The sequence below is a fragment of the Malaclemys terrapin genome, chromosome 3 (genome assembly GCF_027887155.1).
Source record: "Malaclemys terrapin pileata isolate rMalTer1 chromosome 3, rMalTer1.hap1, whole genome shotgun sequence".
Taxonomy (NCBI): Eukaryota; Metazoa; Chordata; order Testudines; family Emydidae; genus Malaclemys; species Malaclemys terrapin.
The window spans coordinates 118,869,819-118,893,669 of NC_071507.1; the positions used below are offsets into that span (position 1 = coordinate 118,869,819).

The 23,851-nt window shown below is 41.1% G+C and overlaps 1 protein-coding gene across 2 annotated transcripts in view; it reads left to right on the forward strand.

Moving 5' to 3' along the window:
• The window catches only part of CEP85L (centrosomal protein 85 like), a 166,300-nt gene that overhangs the window by 51,925 nt on the left and 90,524 nt on the right, over window positions 1-23,851 (forward strand). The gene's annotated exons all lie outside the window — the stretch shown is intronic.

Genomic DNA, 23,851 nt, shown 5'->3' on the forward strand with positions numbered 1-23,851 from the left:
AGTTCAGAAGGATGTTTGATAGTTACACTGGGGAAAATCCTTAAGTCCCATTAAGGATATAGAGGGCACTTGTGTGGGTGAGATCTTAAAGTGCATGACTTAGATTATTTGTACTAATTATTAATGGTAAAAGGATGCTGGAAAATGAAGTCCTGTGATTGCTAATAAATATGATGATAATGCAGTGTTGTTGTAGCTATGTTGATTCCAGGATATTAGAGAGACGAGCTGGGTGAGGTAATATCTTTTATTGGGCCAGCTTCTGTTGGTGTGAGAAACAAGCTTTCGAGCCACACAAAGCTTAAGAGAACAGAAGTTGGTCCAATAAAAAATATTACCTCATCTACCTTGTCAAAGTAAAGTTACTCCAGTCTGAGTTACTCAGCATTGCCTGTCTCAATTATCTGGATATTTAATTAACAGATGTGTTAATTTTTCCAAAATAGGATTATTTGTGTTCCACAGTAGATCACTAGGACCTGTCCACAGACTCATATTCTATTTTGCTACAAGCTTAGTGATGGCCCTGAAAATTAAAGGTCATTGGTTTATTTACAAAATATTGTTACTAGTGTATCCTTAGCACTATAGCTTAGTAACCTTAGTAAGATGCTGCTGCTGCTGCTGGTTGATCTGAGTGGGAAAGTCTCAACAGTTGTGTGTCCAAGTTCTTTGTATGGAAGTTAACAGTGCTCCTAACTTGTCAGATCACCTAAGAGGAAACAGTTGTTGAGTTTGTAGGGCTAACAAGTGGAATTTTCTGCTGTTGTTGCTGTCTTATCATGACATTGGTGTGTTGTTGTTTTTTTTTTTTGTTACTATACAACATTAACCTGAAAATAAATGCAATGGAATTAATTCTCTAGTCCAGTAAGGTTGCTTTGCAACTGGTAAATGGCATAAAGCCTTAGAGTGCAGAAGATGACCAGTGGAGAATTCACCCTGTACAGAGTTGCTCTCTGCTAGTTTAAAACTGGTAGAGACAACCCTACTGCCTGTTTTCACACCCCTGACCGACAAAAGTTTTACTAACAAAAGTGGCAGTGTAGACATAGCCATAGTCTTTGTGTGGGAAAAATACCACAAATTTCTTCTTTTGGTTCATGTTACTTTTAGGGGGAAAGACACTCATGAATAAAACACAGAATAGCACTTTTTATGGTGCTCACTTGGATTATCTATAAATGTTTGCAGTGTATTGTCTAATATAGCTTCCAGATAACTCATTAGTGTGGTGATTGATGGCTTCTGTAGGACTAGATATTCCTTGTCCCTATAACTTGGGAAGAACATTCAACGTTCTCTTACTATATTACCTCCTCTACTCGTTTTCAACTCCACCAGTTAGGCTAGCCTCAGTACTCTGCTTGTCCATTCCTCCCATGACCATCTCTACCTTTCCTTCATGCTGCCATCAGGCCCAGAATACCCTTCTTGAGCTGGTCTGCAAGACAGCAATCTTCACATTCAAGTCTTTCTATGAAACCTACTTCTGTACCAACTCTGCAGATTAGCTGGCAGATTGACTGACTGTTTGTTCCTATTGCTTAGTTAGAATTGTGGTCAAGATGACTTGTGTGGTCCATTCACACATGTTAATTGTACATTGTGGAACTTACAAGTCAATAATCTATGTGGGACAGTTGACTACGTAGTTTAATTTCCATAATGATGCTGCAAAGCAGGAAGTAGGACTACCATGTACCATGGCCAAAAGAGGATTACAGATGTCAAATGTTTTATCTAGAACTGCTGCTGGGATTCCAAAGGTGATGACACCTTACAGGTGCAAGGATACAAGAAATAGTCCCTATAGTATTTAAAAAACAAAACATTAACATTCCTAAAATAGCTTTTCAGCAGTAGTGATGTGTTACAGAATACGTGAACACTACTTTTTAACATTAATATTGTAGTAAGAGCCTAAAGGCCTCAACCAGGTCATAATTTTTATGCAATAACTTACTTATGAGTAAAAACAAAAGTAGATAAAACACCATGGTAAAAATGTTAACTATATAGTTTTTTAAAAAGACTATTTTGTATGTTCAATATTCAGAATTCTCACCAAACAAGTTTGTGTTTTTACACCTGCTCTATATTTCACCATTTCAGTTATGCTATTTTCTGTCGATTTTAAAGTGAGATTAATTTCTCAGAATTTAGAATAATTTTACAGAATGTGAAGCACATTGCTTCAGTTTATCAAGAGTCATTTGTGTCCTTCTCTCTTCTGCCCTTAACATGAAGTGTATCAGGAGCCCATTACCTCCACTGTTTCCTGAGTGATGATGTAAAGCTCTTTCTCTGGCTTCTAAAATTGCTACCCTGTGCTAAGTTTCAGATTTCACCCTTGTACATTGGATGTGAGCCGAATGCCATTACAATTGCTATGTTGGGGATTTGCTGCTACTCTTAGGTAACACAAGAAAATACATTAGAGACTGCATTGCGCAAAATGGCTCTTTTTTTCCTATGGCGCAAGAGTTCTTCTAATTACTAATGTCATTAGAACAGAATGAACATCTCATTTTTTTTTAACTAATTATAGCAAGATGACTATCTAAAATGTTTCTGTACTGATGACCAAAGGGCTTGACTTCATTTAGAGCTAGAATTTAGATTGTGGGTCTGTATCTTCTTTTTTCCCCCCACATATATTGTGCATTGAACAGTTCATGTTCATTATGTGATTCTTTTTTAGTGAAATTTTATTTCTAATTTTGGGAAAATACTGTGCTTGTAGAAACAGGTTTCTGAGGTGTTCCTTGGTGGGATGTTGAGTATAAAAGAAAGGGTTATGTATTTTTGTGTAGCATAAACTACTTGGAATAAGGTGCTTGGATACAATGGTGATGAGTAAGGCTACGATTATGTCACGGAGGTGACGGAATCCATGATTTCCTGAGATCTCTGTGATATTGGGGGGGGGGGGGGGGGGAGGCACAATTGGCTGGCTGCTGTCACCGATGGGAATCTCTGAGCTGCCCAACTGCTGCCGCTGGCAGTCTCCTCCCCCCCCCCCCCCCAATCCGCAGCTCCCAGCCCCCACCAGCAGCGGGACCCCAGAGCTGCGGGGGTGGGGAGACTCCTACAGCTCCCAGCCGCGGTGGGGACCCTTGAGCTGCCCAGCCACCACTGCTGGCAGGGGTGCCCCACCCTCCGCAGCTCTCCAGTTGCTGGCGGTGGTGGGAGGGCCCCTCCTCCACAGCTCCCCAGGCGGGACCAGGGGTGGGACCCCTGCAGCTCACTAGGTGGGACCGGGACCACCGCAGCTCCCAGTCACTGAGCAATGGGGTCTCTGCAGATCCCAGCCAATGCAGGCAGCGAGCAGGGTGCTGGACCTCCTCTCTCCCCATTTTGTCATGGATATTTTTAGTAAAAGTCAGGAACAGTTACTGACTGATGATACCAAACTGCTTGCTCAGGAAGGATAGACAGGGGAAAAAGGGAGGAGGTGTTTCCTTATATATTTTTAATATAAACACTTGGACTGAGGTGGAGATGGGTCCAAAGAAGAGCAACAAGAATGATTAAAGGTCTTGAGAACATGACCTATGAAGGAAGGCTGAAAGAATTGGGTTTGTTTAGTTTGGAAAAGAGAAGACTGAGAGGGGACATGATAGCAGTTTTCAGGTATCTAAACGGGTGTCATAAGGAGGAGGGAGAAAACTTGTTCACCTTAGCCTCTAAGGATAGAAAAAGAAGCAATGGTCTTAAACTGCAGCAAGGGAGATTTAGGTTGGACATTAGGAAAAAGTTCCTGTCAGGGTGGTTAAGCACTGGAATAAATTTGCCTAAGGACGTTGTGGAATCTCCATCTCTGGAGATATTTAAGAGTAGGTTAGATAAATGTCTATCAGGGATGGTCTAGACAGTATTTGGCCTTGCCATGAGGGCAGGGAACTGGACTCGATGACCTCTCGAGGTCCCTTCCAGTTCTAGCATCTATGAATCTATTTAGTCCGATGTAGTCTAGAATTAAAATCATATTAGCCTTTCTGTGTTTATCGTTAATGCAGTGTCTGTTTCATCTTCACTTCTCCTTTCCTTATAGTAGATTTTGATTTTTCCAGACAAATTTCAGACAATCTGCTGTTTTGGAGACAAAAGTTTGTGTTTTCCTGTAATTGGGGGTGCAAATATCAGAGCATGTCTAATTGACTTACAGATACAAATAGGTAGCTAGATGTCTCATTACTACTATTAATGCAGAAAAATTGATGCAGCCACAGCTATTTGCAGGTGCAAAACTGCCTGCAAAAACGGAAGAAATCACTGAAAATCAAGCTCTATAGATTGTATACATGTCTGAATTTTTCCGATTGTAGTAAATATGCAAGTATTTGGCAAGCTTTCTATGTTCAAATGTTTAATCACAAGATTATTTTTGAAGGCAAAGGGTAGAAGAGGAAGCAGCCTTGGGGCCTGAGCCCACTCCAGATTGTCAGTGGCAGAAATCCCATCAACTTAAATTGGAGGAAGATTTAGTTGTAAGAATAGCACAAGCATTAAGGCCACTAAATCTTCCCATTGGTACAAGAGTTTTATTTGTATTTGTTGAAGCAATTGGCTGACCTTTCCTGGAAAAGCTTAGTTCAGCCTTCAATTTTTCTAACAGGATCATAGAAATTTTGAGTCCATTCTCTTAACGGAAGTCTCCTAGACAAGGGGATGTTAAACTGATGTTCCCTTAATATTGTATTGTAGATCCACAGCAATGAGAATACCACTGTAGATCAATAATGGAATGCTGAAAACACACATGGATCATGGGTCTAGTCATCATTTTGCAGTTTTTTTTATCAAAAACCCAAACAAACCCAAAATCAAAACTGTAGGCAGGCCATGAGGTGTGAGTATAAAAACCAACAGTGCCTGCCTGCCTCCGTGTTGCTAATTTGTATACCATTGAAGAGTTTTAGCATTATTGTTAGAGTACTGTGTTGTGGAATTTGATGCTCTTTTGCCTCAAGAGTCAACTTTAAAATGTTTTTTGTAGGTTTTTTTTATTAGCCTTCTTAGAAATTGGAATTGAGAGCGTGTGTGTGTGTGTGTGTGTGTGTGTGTTTTCCCATCTCCCATTTAGAACTTGTTACATAGTAGTAGATCTCTGGTCCATTTCCTCCAGTACCCTGTCTCCAACAGTGGTCAGCACCAGATGCTTCAGAGGATGATGCAAGAACCCTCACAATGAGCAAATGTGAAGTAATCTTTTAGAGGTTAACAGATTTATTTTGGCATAAGCTTTACCCACGAAAGCTCATGCCCAAATGAATCTGTTAGTCTTTAAGGTGCCACTGGACTCCTTGTTGTTTTCGTGGATACAGACTAACATGGCTACCACTCTGATACTTTTAGAGATTGTCTTCAATCCTGAAACATAAAAAAACAACTCCTCTCTCCCTTCCTGTAATTATCATTAACTTATTATTGCTTGGGGTATACTTGTTAGCCATATAATTGTCACTGCCATCTTTTTGACTCTTGGTTGTAAGTTTTTGGTCCCAACATCATCCTGTGAAAATGAATTCCACAGACTAATTTTGTATTGGGTGAAAAATGTTTCCTTTTTATCAATTTTTGAGTTTATCAGCTTTAAATTTCATGGAATATCTCCCTTGCTCTTGTGATATGAGACAGAGAGAACTGACGCTCCTGGTCTTCGAGACCATCCACTATTTTATATACATTTATCATGTCCCCTCTTATTTGCCTCCTTATTTGAAGAGTAAACAATCCTGTTCTCTTTAATCTCTTGTCATATGAGAGGTTTTTCCATCCCAATAGTCTCTTTAAATCCTCTGTGTCTTCTAAAATGCAGTTTCTTTGAAAAATCAATGATTCATTTGCTTTTGAGGTATTCTCAGATCTTCAGATTTCTTATTGGTGCCTTCCTCAGTACTCTTTTATGGGTCTCCCACCACTTAACTGAGACCAGTCAAATATTAGTTGAGGCAAGATTACTTGATTTGACCAGAAATATTAGGGATTAATTTTTCCTATATATTTCTATAATCATTACTGTTCGTAGACTTTTGGTTGGTCCCAGAAGATGGCTGCACATTCAGTGAATGAATTTCAAGGATTGCTGGTAAAAGTAATCACAGTATTAATTTTTAGGCAGCTTTCCAAGTAAACAAGATAGGCTTGCAAAAGAAAATTGTTCATGGGATTAGAGGATGCTGCTGTTCTTTTGTGTCTTTGGCTTAAGAATATACACTTCTTCACATTTTTAAGAGTGTAAACTTACTTCCTAATGTACATTATAGATCAGGCCACGTTGTGCTTTCTTTAAAATTGCCAACCATGCCTGGGAAAAATTTGTTCCACTATAAACATGTGTTTTCCTCTCTAGAATGGCTCATCAGGATATAGGATTTTGTGCTATCTTCCCTTTAGCTAAAGCTGGGTATATGGTCAATTGCAGAACCCGTACTTCATTATCATATGGAAAGGAGAGTTTTTGTTGCATAAACAAACCTGGCAATTTTTTCATCAATTACCTCTTTTTGTAATCTGATTCTTATCACAAATTTATCTATGGTTGTTTCTGGATGATGGAGATTTTTTTCTTCTTTTTGCTACAGGTGATATACTGTGGCTATGTGACATACATGATGTGACTAAAACGCTATCAATGGCAGATAAATCTGAAACAATAGAAAATGATGGTGGTCTTGAAAGTGGATAGTCTTCAGAATCCTGTATGTTGAGGATGGATTCTCCTAAACAAAATAAGTCAATGCAGTTACTTAATTATTATTACCATACTGCTCATTTAGTATTACTCATTGTATTCACTGATACTCAGTACTACTTTACAGGTAAAATTGTAAAAGGAAGATCTGCCTATTTCAGCTATTTTTTTATCACATCTGAATCTAAAATGATAGTTGTTACTCTATGGTACTATATATTTGTTGCTCAAACATGAGAATTCAAGAATAGTCCAGAAGGAAGACAGGCAGTCTTAAGAAAGAAGTATGAACTAAAAAAGTTTACCAACCTGAAGATCCGGCATGTTCAGACATGTTTCTTTCATCATCTTCAATGCAGCTTCCTCCTGAGAAGGAACACTTCTCATGATGTTTCATTCGGGCAACCAGGCCTTGCATTTCTTTGTTGCACTGTTTGCATTTTGCATGCATGCCTGTCTTACCCATAGGTAGAGGAACTTCATTAAAATATTCCCAAACTGGATCTCTTTTACGACCTGCTGCCATTATAGGTTTCCCTTCTAGTGAGAGAATGGTATGGTAGATTTCAAATCAATGAAGGCTACACTCGGAAAGACCTCAAGACTTCTGGAATATGCTGCTCAAACAGATTCACTTTTGTTTCTACTGCCTGTCCCTCCCTTCTCACATTTATCTCCAGACTTCTTCTCCTTGTCTATATCTATTCCACCCCCAACAATCTTCTATTCATTGAACTTTTTGAAACTTTGCACTTTGAGAGAGGTAAGAGATTGACTTTTTGTGTACACAAATTTGCAGAGGGACAATAGGGTTGAGGTCTGTTTCTTTCTTTCTTTCTTTCTTTCTTTAAAAACATAACATGCATGCTAACAGCAAAAATCTCTGGAGAGACATATCCACAGTTTGAGAACTGCAAAACTGAGCATCTCTGGTATCTTTTAAACTGAGCATTGAGTCCCATTGGGTAGATAGAAAGATTAACCTAAATAATCTATACAGAAGCCCCTGGAACCCCATAAGATTGGGTCCCTAATCCATGAACTATTGGAACTTATTTACAAAACTTTTCTTAAACATTACAGGAATATATTGTCTCATACTATAGAATTAGAATTTGTAGTCCCTATTTCATGATGAGATATCTTTGAGCTATAATGTATCTTAATTAAAACTACCTTTAGATAGGTTTTTTTCCTCAAAAAACATTTTATCCAAAAAATCTGATTTAAATAAAAAAAAAATCCGATCTTTTTGAGGAGTTGTTGTTGTAAATCATTGATTTTTATCCACCCTGCAGGCAGGTAAAATCTGCGATCCTTTGGAAAGATGTAGTGCTCAACAAACAAAGAACATACTTTTCTTCCTCAGCATTTAGTTATTGCCAGAATCCTATTATTCACTTCCCAAATGCACAGTGTCTTTCTGCAGGTAACAGTAAAGAATTGCTAGCTTCTTATATGACTTCTATTAAGTAGGGCTAGACTGCACTGCCTGTCTGCCATATTAAGGTTTCATATAATACCATTTTAGAGTGTGTTTGTTTTATAGCTATATTTGTGCCCTCAGTAAGAGACTATGCCCTAACATCTACCTATAATGTTACATGCTGAAATGTGCAGTTCTTATGGAAAACTGCAGTGCACCATTGTGTAATTCCTGGAGGCAAAGCCACCCAAATGGGTCTTGAAGCTTTGGATGAGACGAATGATAGCACATTGGAATATGTTCAGTAAATCACCATGCAAAACAGTATATATAGATGGGGCTAAATGCATTTTCTGGTGGGTGTGTGTGTGTGGGGGGGGGGCGGGAGGATATAGGCCTCCTATTTATTCCTAGGTATCTTTCTCCTGTTCACATATTTGTACTGTCTTCCCTGCTGCCTTTTTCCCTTGGAATGGTTCCCAAGGGAAAAGGACAGCATGGGTGTTTCATTTTTTCCTAACCACTTCTTCTCACTCTTCTGTTAATTGTAACACTAAAAGTGGGGAACAGATCATTGTTGGGAAGGGGTGAGAGTGTCTTCTCAGGCTTCACCTCACTATAAATACATTTATGTTCTGTTCTATATAGGTTTTGATACCATGCTTATCACGTAGTATATGAGTGCCTTCCAGTAGTGCATCAAGCAACATGCCTATATATCTGTCACATGTTTGTTCTCTCATCTCTGGTTATATGACTTCTCCTTGAAGTGTTGCTTTTTCCATTTTTTTCTAGATAAAAGGACACTGTTAATCTAAAAATCACCTCTCCTTCTGAAAGTTGTATATCTAGTGTTTAAAAATAATCCTCAAGATTACTGGAACAGAAGGAGATTAGAAGTGGGGAGGGAGTTATCATTTATCTCTTTCTTTCTGCGTTTTTGATAGGATTTTGTGTGTAGTCATTTTTACTGGGCTTTTTGTTGGTCATTTGCACCACACTCCTGCATTTATCTTGTGGGTGCTCCCTTGAGCACCCAGTGCCCAAACTCTGCAAGAGATTGCATACCAGTAATTATTGCAGCACCAACACTAATGCGGAAACTGAAGAGGCAGCAGGCAAGGGAGTGAATAGAGAAAGAGGGGGGAGGAGAAGGTGTGTGAACAAGTATCACTCTTGGGTCTACCCAAAACACCCTTATAAACCAAAAAAGGGAACAGGACAAAAGGGGGTGCTCTGGCACAAAATTTAATTTAAAAAAAAAATGGCATTTTAAAAAATCAAGTTGACAACACTCCTTAGTGTGTTGCTGTACTGGAATTACACTTAATTGTAATTCTTAGTGTGGGTGTTTTGCTTTTTTTGACTGGAAAACCAGAAAAAGAAAAAGTAACACATTGATGTATAAATAGACTGTTCACAGTGTACTAGTAAGATCAATTTACCCATTGACGGCGTAGCTTTATTTAAACATGTTTTTTAATTTACTTGCTGAAATACATTTTAAGATTATACATAATGGTATGCTTTAAGTGAGACGTGTGTGTGTGTGTGTGTGTGTGTGTGAGAGAGAGAGAGAGATGGATGAACAAATCAGAGCAGCAGCCCTGCTTTCCCTTCAAACGGCCATCACAAAGTCAGACTCAGCAGAGGTTATTTATAACTTGTTTCCACTGACTGTGAGAAGTGGAAACTTACTTTTGGACTTGCTTGATATTTTCTTTGGTTTCTCTGTGATCATAGAAATCTCTTCTATGACTGTAAAGAAAGAGATGGTCTAGTATCTATCCTCTCTCACAACAGGCAATGGATGCTTTTTAAAAAAATAATTCTGCCATCCATGCCCCTTATTAAAACCTCCCTTTTAGATAAACAGCTGGATAAATCCAATGTAATAAGAAAAACACAATACAATTGTGATGGGTTCCCTGGGGTGCAACCTGGAATTGGGGTACTGCTGAGTCCTCTGGATTTCCAACCTGGGCTCCCTTTCACACTGTGATGTTGTGACAAGCTACAAACCACTCCTTGTACTGCACTTACACAGCCATCCACAGGCAGGGATACACCCAACTGAGTTACATGAATGCTTCTCCCAGCCACTCATGAACCAGCAATAGAGAGTCTTCAGCCAGTTTCCCCAGCCTAGGATCCCAGAGCTGTACCATCTTGCCCTGGTCAGAAGCCTGACCGGTGTAAGTTTATTACCCAGTTTGCCACTCCCTCAATGTGGAGAGGACATGCACCAGCCCTTGCAACCTGAGCAAATTTCCCAAGCACTTCAACCAAAACGCACTGTTTTAGATAAAATATAAAACAGATTTATTAGCTACTGAAAGATAGATTTTAAGTGATTATAAGTAATAAGTATACAGATCAAAGTTGGTTATCTAAGAAATAAAAATAGCAATCTGAGTGCTAGAAAGAAAACGGGATTTAAATCGAGCAGTCTCACCCTGGTAGATAATACTAGCGGGTTACAGATCTTCACTACACAGGCTGGGACTCTCCTTCAGACTGGAACCACCTCCCCAGTTCAGTCTTTGTTCTCCAGACATGTTTCAAGGTGTTGAGTTGGGGGGGGAGGAAGTGAGGCCCAGTGATGATGTCACTTCCCCTCTTTTATAGTTTCTTCCAGCTTGCTGGAAAGATCCTTTGCTATGATTTGAGTGTCAAGCAGTCTCCATTGTCCATGTGCTATCTCTGCGCAGTCTCCATTGTATACAGTTCCTGGGATAGTCCTTGGGAGCGTGGAATCCTTTAATGGGCCATCAGCAGTGTCTGACTACTTCCATTGTTGTACCTGAAAGGTTCCTAAGCTCACAACCTATTTCAGTAACACACACATAGCAAAACTTCACAACTCCACATACAATGACAGCACTTACAATCAAACATTAATATCCTGTTAAACAGATCAAGACTTTAAAAATGATACCTCAAAAGGCAGACTTTGTACACAGCATATCCTAATTATATGACACTGGTGATCCTGGGGGTTCCGGGGTGCTGCTTTGAAGCACAGTGTGCCACACCTCGCCCCCCCTTTAGTTTACTGCAGGAGTGTTAGTCACTGACTAATGCAGAGGCAGTGTGCCCAAGGTCCTCTTTAGGTTTTGACCATACAACTTTCAAGTGTTGCTAAACAATGTAGTGTTAACCACATGCACCCTTCCAAAGTTCTGTGTACCTTCTCTGGGAGTTGCTAGAAAACATCTTTGTTTGTGTATCTTGTATCTCACAAGGCATACTTTGTACAAAACATACCATAATTATATGACAGCGGTGAATATGGGGGTGCCAAGGTGCTGCTTTGAAGCACAGTGTACCACAGTAGTCTCTTAATTTTCAAAATACTGAACTCTACACAATACTTTCCTCTGAATAGCCTACCCTTGTGGAGCAGACGTTCTGGAGTAAATCTATTTCTTCTTCGAGTGCTTCCTCATGTCGATTCCATTCTAGGTGTGTGTGTGTACCCCCGTTTATGGTTGTCAGAGATTTTTGGCGTAGCAGTATCTGTAGCGTTGGCTATGGCACCATCTTGAGTGCCGTGCTAATGTGCTGTTTGAAGTGCTTAGGGGAGTCCCATAGAAAGAACAAGTACAGAATCTGTAAAAGCATTTGCCCTAGAACCCAGAAGGAGCGGGATATCCACTTGAGGGCCCTTATCCTGGAGGCTGCCCTTCATCCTGCATCGGAGCCCTCCCTCTTGGACCCCATGCTGAGCACCTCGGCATTGGTGCAGAATGCATCGCTGGCACCGTTCCCCGCCCAGCACCGTTCCCCCCTCGCCAGTGCCTAAAAGGCTGCAAAAGAAGAAGAGTCCTCTGGCATCAGAGGGGAAAGGGGCGTTGGGCAAAGAACCTATGTCAGGCCACGTGCCCGCCCTGGGGCATCATGGAGGTACCACTGTGGTTGGACCCCCCAGCCAGGCCAGGGGTCCGACTCCTGGGAGTGGCAGGGGACTCCGGCTTCTCTTAGGGCCCTCGTTGCCCGAAGTGGCCCCGGCAGCTAAGGAACAAGCAGGCTGACTGCTGTGCCAGACTCGGCTAAGACCCCAACACAGAAGGACAAGCCAGTCCTGGGACTGCCCCATAGGGCAGTGGAGCACCCTCCATCCCTGGACTGCAGGCGTTGATCCCCATCTCCACGGCCTAGGACCCCGGCACCGTACCATTGGTCTCTGGTCAGAAGGCCCAGGTCCCCAACGCTGTGCTCTCCCCCTATGAGGCATGGGACACCAGAGTGGAGGCACCGGTCCCTGTATCCCTGGTATAGGCAAGCTTCCCACCAAAGATTGCCACTGCGCAGGTCACCTTTGCCTAGATGGTCTCCCAGACATAGGTTACCACCGGGGCGGGATTGCTCCCTATCACATCACCTCCCTGTTACCAGTCGTCAGCTAGGCACCGATCCTCGCCCTCATCTCACTGATCGCCGACCAGAGTCAATCAGCTAACTCAGGCCTCGATGGCCCCGTCTGGGTCGCTGGTACAGCAGTGGTCAGAGTTGGACCGGGAGTTCAGCCCTTCACCAAGGAGGGGTGATTTGCCGCTGACCCACGAGACTGGTGTGGAATCTGCAGCACCGTGGCAGCTCAATGGCCATACCAGAACCCGTGGGCAAGCCCGTAAAGCTGGTCCCATATTCCCACCAGTCTTCCATGGCCGCCTCAGAAAAGCTGCCTCCAGGGTTGGAGTTGGAACACAGCACCGAATCTGATGTGGGGGCAGCGCAAGAGAAGCAAGGGGAACCCGCCCCTCCCCCAACTGTTTAATCATCGTCATCATTGTCTCTGGATGAAGCGGTGGAGGGTCCCTCCGAAACGGGCAGTCCCCCCTGACAACTTCAAGGAGCACCAGGTCCTCCTTAAAAGGAGGCTACCAATTAGAACTTAAATATTGAGGAGTTTGCGGAGGAGTCCGACAACCTCTTTTAATGTTATATCCTCCTTCACCCCAGCCCGGGTCGCGCTGCCTGTCCACTTAAGATTGCCAAATCACTGTGGCAGACCCCCTCTTCCATTCCGCCTACTTCTAAGAAGGCGGAAAAAAAGTATTGCATCCCTGTAAAAGGGTTCAGATATTTGTACACCCTGCAGCGGCATCACTGGTCATGACCGTTGTTACTGAAAGGGACAGGCAGGGCCATGTGAGTGGCACGCCAAAATATAAAGATGCTAAGAGACTGGATTTGTTTGGCAGAAAAGTTTATTCGATGCCCAGCCTGCAATTTTGGGTGTCTAACCTCCAGGCTCTGTTAGATAGGTACAAATTTAATATGTGGGACGCCCATGTTTTTCGCAACCGTGAATTTCATAGTGCCCTGCTCATAGGGTATGTCTACACTGCATTTGAACACCTGTGGCTGGCCCCTTGTCAGTGGGCTCAGACTTGTGGGGCTTGGGCTGTGGGGAAGTAAAAGTGTGGTATAGGTGCTTGGGCTGGAGCCTGAGCAGTGGGACCTTATGAGCAGGGAGGTTCCCAAAGCCCGGCCTCCAGCCTGAATGTCTACACTGCAGTTTTACAGCCTCTCAGCCCAAGTCTGCTGTCCTGGGCCAGCCATGGGTGTTCAGATGCAATGTAGACATACCCTATGAGTTTACAGGTGGAAGGGACCACCAGATCATCTAGTCTCAACTGCTGTATATCACAGGCCACTAAACACCACCCTGCCACCTCCACACCAAGCCCAACAGCCAAAATTAGACCAGACTATTACAGCCTTCAGAAGACTAAACCATTGTTTGTGATAGGGAGAGTGCGGGAGTGATTGAGGTGTACTGGTTCAGACAGTTTAAAAGTAAGATGAGTCTTCACCCTTATCTCTCATCAAATCCTCACTGAACCTTTTTTCAGGTTCAAATTCCCTATTTGCTGTTCTCATTTTCTTCCAGAAGCAGCATGCAGACAGCTTCAGGAAGACTCAGGTGATCATTTCTTCTTTCCTCACCCTCTAACTGATGGGTTTTACCTTCAATGAGAACTTACTGGGGAGCCTTCGGCGTTTGGGATATGTATCCATTGCTTATCCATACTGAACCTTGAAATCTTTTTTTGAGCATTGCCACTAATCTGGGTAGGCAGTTACTGTAATGTCTTGCTTAAAAAACACCCTCAAGGAGAAGCTTTGATATATTTCCCCCCTTCCCTAGAATGTATATGAGAGTGCCTTTTGAAAAGTCAATTTTCCCATGCTGAATCCTGGGAGTTCTGCCTGTACTTCTCAAATGGCTCTGAATTTTTTGTTTAATCAAAAATTCTTTTTGCAGCCTCTGCCTGGTTCTGTCCCTCTGAGACTAAGGTTTGCAGAGCATAAAATACTGTCAGGTTTACATTTTATAGTTGATCATTCCTTTTTGAAAGGTTTATTTGTTCAAATGCACTGAAATATTTTTTTTTTTTTTTTTTTGCTTCTTGAGGTTTGCGTTTTTTTCCAAGAGCCCCTATTTTTTTTCCTTTTAATGAGCAAAAAGGGAAATTTCATGCTTGATCCTTTCATCAACATATATGTACTGCATATTTAAAATGGAGTATTAATGTGGTGTAATTTAGATGTACAGCATGTTAGATCACCTAGTTTCATCTTCACTTGGGGCATAACTTCAAACCATATTTGTAATGAACCATGTTATGCAGGAGAATGAGTATCTCAACCAGGCGTGTCTCTTCTGAGAGAGAGAGAGATATGCAGTACTCCTGAACTCAGAGGGTGTCTGTTTGCATTTTGCAAGCTACTTAGGTAATGACTTCTAAAAATCAAAGTAGAGGGTTCTCCCCCTCTCCCATGACATGCTGCCATTTGGGCATGCTGAAGCAACATTTCCACACTGTGACCATACATTTGTCCATGCTAAATTCTTAACAGATGTGATTCTGAGAGAGCCATCCTATTCTTTGCCCCATTACTTTAAAGAAACAATTCTAGATTACAGCAACCAAGGCTATAATATCAGCTCAGGAAAAATGTAATGTAAAATTGAAGGTTATGTGGGGATGAATCCTGAAGCACAATGATGATGGTTTTAAATAAGTCCCTGGTGGTGATGTTTTGTGGCATTCTGCACAGCATGTGTGAATGCCAGGGGTGGGGAGATTTTATGAAGAGAATGGACTTAAGAAAAAAGAAATACCACCGTTTAACATCCTAACATTACCGTTTAAGACAAGTGCAGCACTGTTACAAATACTAAGAAAGTAAACTTTCTATAGCATGTCCTCTGCCAATGCTGTGTGTTTTGAGGGGGAAGGGTAGATCTGAACGTAGCAAGGGAACTTGTATTTTCTGAAAGCAAGGAAAATTGAGGTGAGTGACTAACTGGTCCATCTGTGATATTGGAGTGAATAAAATATGATTTGCCTAACTAATCAGTTATGACTTGCAGCTTAATTCAATGAAACTTTACCTAATGCACTTAATTTAAAAATAAAAGGGGTAGGTTTTGAGTTTTGAGGTGAGAACTGAAGAGTAAAGCTGAGTGTAACTGGGATCCTTTCCATCTGGCCAAACACAATGCCATGTAGTTGATAACCTAGCAGAAGGAATTGTGGGAAATGGGTGAGGTGTGACTTTTGGCAAGAAGGAAGGTTGGGGAGGGGTGTGTACCAGGCATTTGCTGCTCCTCTCTGTAGGACGAATACTCATTGGTTCCACCAGCCTCTGATTCTGAGTATCTAGGCAGCTCCTGGAGGACTTGGAGCTCTTTTTCCCAAAAAGGCCACCCACTTTGGGTACAGTGCACCAAGGGCCTCCAGAAGAGGGTAGCAAATGCATGGTATACTAGTGCCACCAGACTCCTTGTTGCATGGTATACTGTCACACAAGATCATTGCAAAACAGCAGTAGGAGGGTAATGAAGTGGGTGCCAAAAAACAGTCACTGATAAGTTAGATGACACATTTGGACAGGTTGATGTCGAAAGGATATTTCTGAGGGTGGCTGAGAATCGGTCCATCATATTGTGGAACTCATTGTTCTTGTTTTAACAGTCCATATTTCCTCCATGTGCCATGCATTCATACTGCCTTTCTTCCCTGATCTGCAGCTTCTAGCTCTCCAGGGTTTCCTTTCTCTCTTCCTGAAACAACTTCATTGTCACCTTCATTTTCTGCAGGCTGTTGAGAGGCTTTCAGGCTGGCATCTTTGTTTTCTTCCTGTCTCCATCCTCTCAACAAGAAAGCACTACTAAGTGTTGGTGGCTGTACTAATATTTCAGCAGCCGCCTTGGTGTATGACTGATACATCTGTAGGTAGATGGAATTTCAAGGGAAATAAAAACAAATGTAACAAAATCATCCTAGTTGTGATTTTTTTTAAACCATATTTGAGCAGCAATATGAATTATAGACTGTTGATAAGCTTGTCCTTAAAGGGATTTTTGTTTGTGTGTCCTGTGAATTATATGTGCTTTGAATGACTTGCCTACCAAAACAAACCAAATTGTGATTTAAAAAAAAAAAACTTAAAAATAACTGAAACGTAGGCTACATCAGATATTATAGGGAGCAGTTTAGAATAATGTGATGTATTGATTCTGATTTGTTTGCAGTCCATTGCTTAGGTAGACAAATTCTGGTCAGCACAATGACTATGTAATGATTTACTCACTGCCAGCAGTGGTTCATTTTCTTAATTCGCTTTTAGAAATGGCCCTTATCAAAACTGCTTCCTATCTCAAGCAATCATTTTGTTAAATTTGATTAAAGACTTAGAATGTGACGTGTGTTTAAATACTGCAGTGATAAGCACTATGGGCACCTTTTTCTTTTTCCTTTCCCTTTTCTTAGTAGTTGTATTAGTATTTTACATGTAGAGTATAAATTTTAAAAACTCCCCCGCCCCCAAAAAAGTCAAAACACATTTCACTTTGTTTTTATAAAAGCTTCTAAACTTAACAGCTAGACAAGTAGTGCAGACCGGCTGCCTATTATAACCTTTCAGAGTAGCAGCCGTGTTAGTCTGTATCCGCAAAAAGAACAGGAGTACTTGTGGCACCTTAGAGACTAACAAATTTATTAGAGCATAAGCTTTTGTGGGCTACAGCCCACGAAAGCTTATGCTCTAATAAATTTGTTAGTCTCTAAGGTGCCACAAGTACTCCTGTTCTTATTATAACCTTTGGTGAACATGCTTTTGGAAACAAGGGAACTCTCATGCAGGATCAGACTCTTTGCCCATCTAGTTCAATATGTTGATTCTTACAGGTGCCAATATAAAATATTTTAGAGGAGGGTTCATGAAAACTCATAATGGACCCTACGGAATGGCCAGGCCATAGGGGAAGTTTCTTTTTAATTTCCATTAGTTAGTAATAGGTTTGTGCTAGTAATTATTTTAATCTGATCTAATGAAAGTCATTATCCATATAAATGTATAATCCTTTTTCAAATCCTGCTAATCTGTTGCCCTCAATGAGTTCCACCAGTTTATTCTGTTGTATTTAAAAAACCTCAAATAAATACACCTTTTTATCAATTTTAAACATTTTGCCTTTCAATTTCTTTGGAGGTGCCCTTGTTTTTTATGAGGGTAAGTAAAAGCGCCAGTTTAGTTCTTCTGTACCATTCATTACTTGCTATACCTTTTATCTTGTCTCTTCTCCTAACTAAGTAGTCCTTACTGTTTCAAATTATGGTTGTACAGAAGTCATTACACACTTTAGTTTTTCTCTCCTGTGTCTGGACTCCTATTTTTATTAGATAATATTTCTGTCTGTTTATATTTTTGGGAGATGCTTGTTTGAAGGAATTTGTTTATTTTCCTGCAGTAATTACAGCTGAATTATCCTTTTAATGTTTTTGGCATGCTAAAATTTGAAAGTAGTACAGAGAGACTCCAAAGGATGTGTGGTCAGGTACATATGTAAATTATCAAAGTGGTCTCACCATTGGCAGCTTTTTGTTGAATCATGCAAATACGTTTGTTGAGTGGTCTTTTTTTGTTTGGATTGGATATTTGCTTGTCCAGTTTAAGGTCCCCCAGCCGCTTTTCAGTGGCTTATCCCCTCTATATCAAGGCTTCCAGTCAGCCATAATCGTCAGATAGATGGAAACAAGGAAAAACACATGGCTTGTGGCTGCAGCACTAAACTTTCTTGACAGGGCCCCAATTCTTCAATTTTGATTAAACCCCCATCCCTAGCTCAGATTCTCATTGTTCTCAGCGACTGTTTAGAGAAGGCTTGTACAGGCTCCCACCCCCTCATGAGCCAGATGTGATGATTTATTACAGAGACTGTGTGAGTCATGATTTGGCTGTTTTTTAAATCACTTGTGGCTGTGTCACAGAGGTCTAACTAACTAACAGTTGCAGCAAGCATGGCTTGGAGAATCATTCTGAAAAGATGACGTTGTGCAGTTGAGCACAACTTCTGTACGCTCCAATTGAAGGTTTTTTTTTTTTAGCAAGCTCTTAGGATAGGAATGTCTGCCTTCTTTAAACCTTCTCTTCTGATTGCTAAGAATATTTTTATTTCTGTAATAAGTACTTTCTTGGATCAGAGAGGTAGTTTGAAGTATGGGGTTTTTTTTTTTGGCTACTTTTTAATACACCTCTACCCCGATATAATATTGTCCTTGGGAGCCAAAAAATCTTACCACGTTATAGGTGAAACCACGTTATGTCGAACTTGCTTTGATCCACCGTAGTGCGCAGGCCCCCCCCACCCCCCAGAGCGCTGCTTTACCACATTATATCCGAATTCGTGTTATATCGGGTCGTGTTATATCTGGGTAGAGGTCTACCTGCATTTTCTTCAGTGACTTCCAAATTATAGCCCAGATAAAATACCAGACTTGAAAGCCTCTGATACTAGGAAAGCCCACTGATTTCAGCAGCACTGGAGATGTACGTGCCATACAGTATTTGCTCATATTAAAACTGCGCAAATGAGAAGTGGTTGCTTGGGCTTTTCTGAGAGAAGAAAACACTTTTTGGTACCAGTAGGGAAACTGTGATAAATAGCGACACTCTTACTCATAAATGAGGTCTCTTAAGCAACTGGTTTTACTTTACATCTAAAATGGCAAAATCAAGTCCAGCAATGTTGTAGGATTTTCTATATTAACCAGTATAGTAGTATCAAAGCACCACATCTATATAATTTGTAGCCTTAAAAGTACATCTAGTAAGTTTTTTAAAACAAAATATTATGGTGGTAGATGAGCCTTTCTTTCCTTAACTAAGTCCCAAATTTTTGCTTCTGTTTTTCCTGTTAAAAATGTGCTCACAAACACCTAATATGGTGTAAGGAAGATGCATAATTCAGCTCCCTGTCGTGCTTTAGATATTATGATTATTGGACATAGCAGGAAAAATACAGAAACCTGAACATAGACTTAGCAGGTAAAGAATTGAAGTTCTTCTTTAAAGGGATTCAGGTAAGTAGTCTTGGACAATTTCAGATTTTATTCACTAAATAAATAAATGAAAAATCTACTACCAAACACAAGTTTTTAATTATATAAACACTCCTATGTGATTGGTGCTAGAGAGGGCAAGCAGAGAGAGTACAGTGTTGGAAGCACTGGGATACTGTATAACAACCAAAAAGTGTTTGTTTTTTGCCAGTTTCAATCTTCTCTAAGACATGTGGAATGCAATTTTTTATTGGTATCACTGAAGTCAGAATTTGGCCCATATTTTCCCTCTTGCAATTCCTTCTCTCTCTCGCTCTCTCTTCCCCCCCCCACCCTCCAGAAAGTGAGATGGATAAAAATTTCTAGCTGCTCCGTCCCCGGGCTATAATTTAATGTATGTGTTGTATCTGACTCAGAAAGTGACCCCGGAGGTTCCCTTTAGTTATTTTAAATCAGTATTTTGGTTCGCTATCAATGATTTTTAACACTATTTTCTTATGTTGTGTTATAAACTTTACTGAACAGACAAGGAGTAAATTGAGCATGTAGGAGGATAAAAAATAATGATCATCTGGGTCTTCTCCCAAATGAGAATTCTGCCTTTTTTTTTTTTTTTTTTTTTTAATGGGACCAGGATTGAGGCCGTTCCCTTTACTTTCATCCCAGCAGTGGAGTGCTGAGAATAGACTCCTATAAAATACACCCCCCGTCCAGTAGCTGGTTGTACTTTTTTGACGTATATAAATAAATTGTAAGATTTATTAAGGCGTAATGCAGGAGATTCCAAATTATCTGTCTATATGACTTTGTCGGCTTGGGCAATACTTGTTTGTCTTGATAATGTTGTACACGTTAGCTAGGTATTTTAGGGAATTTTATGGCAGGGGTTAAGAAAATAGGATAATTGAAAAGCAACTCATTTTATTATATATCATAGGATATGATTATGATGTAGTTTTAGAGAAAACCCAGTAATAACTTCCTCCAATTTTTTCTGCTGTTTTGTCTTTTTTGGTGGTAATAATAATAATTAATAAAAGATTTGTTTAACAGAGAATTTTAAGAATCTTGAGCCAGTAAGGCAGCATCAGTAGTAATGCCTATAAACTTTATATAAAAACTGATTAAATAAAATAGAGCCTGTTTGATGACAAATGCTGTAGTCTGAATGTTGTGTGGGTTCTGAATTTGATCTTGTTGTTAAATGAAGTAGTGCTTTAATTCCTACCCTTACTCCTGACTTTTGTAAGGAAAATCCTTTTTCTTGGTGGGTTATGGCCAAATGGAACACAGTTTCATGGCCATAGGAGAAATATCACAATTTAGGGTCTTTCTGATACCTTTTCTGGGTGATTCTCTTTTCTCTCTCGTTTTTATTTTTTTACCCCAGGCAGATTTGGGCTGTTCCTTTTTTTTTTTTTTTTTAAGATTCTTTCCTTAAAATCATTGCCCCATTTACCTGTGGCATAGGTCCCTGAACTTGCTGGGCTCCATAGTAATGGAGGCTCCAGCCTATTTCAAGGGTTTACTTTCCTATTGGAAAAAAGCCGCATAAGAACTTGGCTGCCTTTTCCTTTCCCTCTTCCACTCTTTGGCTTATTCAGTTGCCAGGTATGATGTAGGTACAGAACAGACTACACCAGCATTTTAACAGTGCATGTGATTTCTTCTTGAAATCACTGGCTAGCTAGGGTTTTAAATGGGTAGCACAGCTCAACATGTCTTCCTGGTTTGCTGCTCTGAAAGTGGATTTCAGCCAAGAGGGGCAGGCACTAGGCAGAATATTTCTTCCTCCAAAAAAGAATGGAAGTGGGATGGGGTCGGGGGAGAGGGGAGAATGGAGGCAGTTTCTTTCTTTTCTGTCCCAACACCAATGCAGGGAATGGGATCTCACAAAGATTAGTGATGGGAGTGGGGAGACAGAGATCCCCAAACTGTAGGTGTTCTCCTCCACCCGCATTCCCCTCCCCCCCCCTTTTTTAAAATCCTGCACAGTCCAGCCTGCTTTCCATGATAAAGCCGTGTGAGGAAGTTACTATAGCCCTGTGGATGTTGTCTTTCGTATTTTCTTACATAGCCCCAACAGGTGTGCAGGAGCAATGAGAGCTCGCCTGTGAATGGGGAGTAGGAGTGTTGAGGAATTGGGTGCTCTTCGTTATTTAGGTTTGTAGTAAAAGAAACTGTGCCTTTCCCAAAGCTCAGCCACCCCCACAAGCAGCATCTGCAGAGTGCTGGTTCGTGTTCATTGATTTGCCCTTGAACACTGAGCTTGACCGGGCTAGTTTTGTGGCTCCCCAGGAACTCTGGTACTCACTGTAAGACTGAGGATTCTGAGGAGAAAAAACAGTGAAGACTTCCTTTTTTTGTCAAAAATTTAACCAAAAAGTCTTATGGGGTTTAATTTGCAGATGGTTGAGTAAGTAATAATGCTTTAATGAGCTTACAGTGTGGAACAACGTGAGAGCATGGGTAAGGTTGAGCCATGTGACTTAATGGAAGCTGGTGAGAGGATTTGCTGCTTACTTCTGATTGTCTACAGGCTATGATGCTAAGCAGCAGTTGCTGACTATGGGAGAGCTGTCAATCAGATCTCAGTAACCTCTGCCTCACCTCTGTTGTTTTCACTTACCAGTCTCTCTGAACAGTGCCTCCCTGATGTCCTCTGTGAACATTTTGATATTTCCGCTTGGGGTTGGAGATGCCGGGATAAGTGCAAAAAAGTGACAGTATGATCCTTTCATTGTATAGATACCTGTTTAAATTATACATACAGTAACCCCCTTAGAAAAAACTCCACTTAACTTTAGAGTGAAGTTGGCTAAACTGTATAGCCTGCCAACTCAAACTGTAAAAAGCAAGGAAACACTTAGTTAAGTTATTCACTACCTCATGTACACTCTATCAATCAGTTCTCCTTCTCGGTCTCTGCTGCCTTCCTTTTACCACGCAGAGCCTGAGCATCTTCACAAACAGCTAATGGGTATCTCACACTGTAGTTATGTCTTGAATATTTGTTTAGGCTTGGTGTGGCCTCCCTAAATTATGCTGTATGCAGATCTATATGTGGTTTTGTGTGGGTAATAAACAAAATGTAGTGCCATATCGCAAATGGTGGCTGCAATACATTTTTTTCCTGTAATGTTTACGGAAGATTTCCTCAATGGGTATTTGGTGTTAGTATTTGTTTTATGTAGAAGTGTGTGTGTGTGTGTGTGTGTGTGTGTGTGTGTGTGTGTGTGCGCGCGCACACACACACAGAGCAGGGGCATGTGCAGGAATAAAAATTTTACCCCTTTTGGGGTGAAACATTCTGTTCTGCCCCCCGCAACCCCAGGGCCGGAGGAGCTCCGAACCCCTACTCAACCCTGCAGGGGTACCAGTCCCCCCCCCCCCCCCCCCCGACCAATCTGTTTGTTGCCTGCTCTACTAGGGGCTCTGCTCACTGCCACACTACTGTTGGTTAGGAGGATTGTCCTCTTAGCTGCTAATTGGTGGAGGCAGAAAAGAGGGTGGGGTGGGTGAACTCCGGAGAATGCAGGCTCCTGGCAGAGGGGAGGGATCTGGCTGCCCAGTGCTGCAGCTAAGAGCTCTGCTTGGGCATGCACTGCGGTACAAAACTTGGGAGATAGGTGTCCCCGCAGCCCTGGGGCTGGAGGAGCTTGCTCTCCCTCTGGGGCCAGAGGAGTTCTGTGCTCCCACCTATTACGGGGGTGGAGGGACTGTGCCCCTGCTTGCCCCAGCCTGTGCACGTCCCTGATGCTCAGTGTTAAGCATGTGGTACAACATGTTATATGGACATTGAACTTGACCTTCACAGCATCACTGATCCTTTACAGCTCCATTTTCTCCTCCATAGTGTGCGTGTACGCACATGCACAACTCTTTTGCTGAGCAGCCTGCTTCCTTGTCTCCACGGGATGTCTGGTGAATCTGGGATGGTTGACCGAGTGAGAGAATGGCAATAGCTAACAGAACTTGGCTGTTTCATTGCAGAATCTTGGCATAACTCAATTATTTTAACCTAAATAAAGGGAATAATTGTTTGTGGTTTAATTTTAAAATGTTAAAAGGGGCTTATTTCCGATACATTGCCTGTATGTATGAGGTTCAGAAAGAGAGAAATTTAGAATTTGTGGTGACTGTGATTGTTTAACTAGAGGAACCAAAAAAATGCGCACTTCAAAAAGGGAGCACTTCAAATTGTTTCCTCTGCAAAATTTAATAAATATATTACAAACAATATAATGCATAGAAATTAATTTTCCTTTAAAATTTATTATTTCATATTTGGAGACTAAATATGATTAATATGTGGATGAGGGAATTTTTAAACCTCCTTTAGTTAAAAATGTCAACACAGTCTTA